Source organism: Clarias gariepinus, chromosome 3 (assembly GCF_024256425.1).
Source record: "Clarias gariepinus isolate MV-2021 ecotype Netherlands chromosome 3, CGAR_prim_01v2, whole genome shotgun sequence".
Lineage (NCBI taxonomy): Eukaryota > Metazoa > Chordata > Actinopteri > Siluriformes > Clariidae > Clarias > Clarias gariepinus.
This window is the reverse complement of record NC_071102.1, coordinates 44,363,052-44,365,298: the sequence shown is the minus strand read 5'-3', so window position 1 is coordinate 44,365,298 and position 2,247 is coordinate 44,363,052. Positions and strand designations below refer to the sequence as shown.

The following is a 2,247-nucleotide window of genomic DNA, read 5'->3' as shown; positions in this document are numbered from 1 at the left end:
AAAAACTTATGTGCGAACACGTGAAATTGGTATCACATGTAATTGGCATGTTATGGAATTTAACTATAGTTATACACATTTTAGAATTTCTGTCGCACTTCCTTATCTGCTAATGACCCGAGGCAGGACACGCCCACACGCCAATCACACGGAAATCAGTCCGGCTAATTTACATACTAGGCCACGCCCCCGGACACCGGCATGAAAAACACACACACAAAGACAGGCTTGAGTTTACACACAGATTCAGTTTTCTGCACGTTTGGAAGATGAGAAGGAAACTCTTCAGAATGTTCTGGAAAGTGGGAGGAGTTTATATTTACCTCAGAAGAAGACTGTGTGGCCCTGACGACGAACGGGAGCATTTTGAAGAGAGAATCCAGGAGGACACACTGGGTAAGTTATTAAGTCTTATATAACTCTTATTCTGATAATATTAAACTAATATTAGTAAATATTTTCCTCACTTCAGCTAGCTCTTGTCAGCTTGTGTGACACATTGGCTTTCAATGCCATTTACATAGTTTAGGTAAATCATGCTAACATGCTGCCTTATGTAGCTTAGCACAAACATGATATTTCCCGGTGGCTAAGCTAATGCCTTATGGAGTTTACAGATGTTTATAAATGTTCTAATGTATTTCCCCTTGTTTTGGATAGCTTTAGATTATGGTTGCTAATATGTATTTGGCTCTGTTTCATATCTTTATCATTAATCTGCATTTATACATAATATCCTATTAACTATTGGGAAGCTAAGCAAGAATCAGTATGAAACATGAAAAAGTTTTTAAAAGTTGCCAATAACTTAATATTGTGATGTGAAATTATTTTTCAGATTGAAAGGGCTCTGGGGTGTTTTGCCAGGCAGAAGCGTGGAGAGCAGCCCGCCTTGCCACCTCTGCTACTGCCATGGTGCGGAATCTGCTGCTGGGCACCTTAGACTCTGAGACTTTGCTGCAACCTGAATGGTACAAAACATGTTCCTAATCTTTTCTGTCCTTGAAAAAAAAAAAAAAGTCAGTCATGTTCTGTGGAATAAATTATGTTTGTGTGCGGGCCATCGCTTTTTTACTTGCCATTTTTGTATTTTTTTGAACCTCAAGAAAACGTGATGTGTATATAAAAAAACTTTTGCTTTCTCCACCTTCATTTTACCCCCCTTTAATAATAATTTTGAAATATTACTTTAAGGTGGAAAGCCAACCAGAGGGGATGGGGAGCAGCTGGTCGCGTTTATTAGGCATTGGAGACAGCATAAGGTAGGGCACCCATTATTGTTACTGTATCTGCTTGGGACCTATATACTAATTCATCGCTTGCTCACTTCTTAATCCTACCTTTCCTTTAAAGCCACATTTCTGGGGTATTGCGCAATAAGGTGTGTAGTCCTCTATTTTCTAGAACATATAGTGTAGCAAATAACCTCGTGGCATTAATTGTTGTCGTCTGAAGTTTTAATAAATAATCATTTATTATTATTATACTGTCTTATTATTTTTGTCTTTTCTAGATTCTACATTGAAGAAGTGGCCGGCAGCCACCCGAGGGCAGACAGGCACATCTATCAATTCAAAGCTCACGAAGCTGAGAAGGTCCTCAAAATATATATATGTTTTCTTCCTGTTGAGATCTTATTTTTGTTCTTGTACTATATTTTTGTTCTTTTAATTGTTCTTAAAAAATAAAAAGAAAATCTAAATTTTGGGCTTTTATTTATATTGACTAGCAGCTATGAATTTTAACAATTTTTCTAATATCTAGGTAAAAATATAGGTGCAAATATGCACATAGGTACATATATGCATGTATATATGTACATATATATGTACATATAATATAGGAAAACGGCCAATTTTTATATATTTCACATATTAAAAACCTATATCAAACCTATATTAAAACATATATGTTTATATAGGTTTTTTTCGTGTGGGACTGAGGGGGAAGTGGCAGTTCAACTCTCTCTGACTGCAATGTTTTCTTCTCTTCCTGATAAAAAGATCAGAAATCATCCTATACATGTAAAAAACACAATGTTTTACATCTTCGAGCATTTCAGGTGAGGTTACACAAAAATACATAAGTAATTAAGTTTAGTTTCCCTGGTATAGAGAATGTTTTCTCTCTCTCTCTCTCTCTCTCTCAAACACACACACAAACACACACTGCAGATTATTATTAAATTATGCGTTATAGAGACTGATTGCTGTGAAAGCCCTAATTTATTTCTCTTAGAAGGAGACA

At 35.9% G+C, this 2,247-nt stretch overlaps 1 long non-coding RNA gene across 1 annotated transcript; it reads left to right on the top strand.

The window, feature by feature from the left end:
* The first annotated feature begins 342 nt into the window (after positions 1 to 342).
* LOC128519581 (uncharacterized) lies at positions 343 to 1,373 on the top strand. The gene is made up of 3 exons (XR_008357862.1): positions 343 to 396; positions 839 to 971; positions 1,195 to 1,373. It is a non-coding gene; the product is annotated as an uncharacterized LOC128519581 (long non-coding RNA).
* Positions 1,374 to 2,247: the final 874 nt, after the last annotated feature.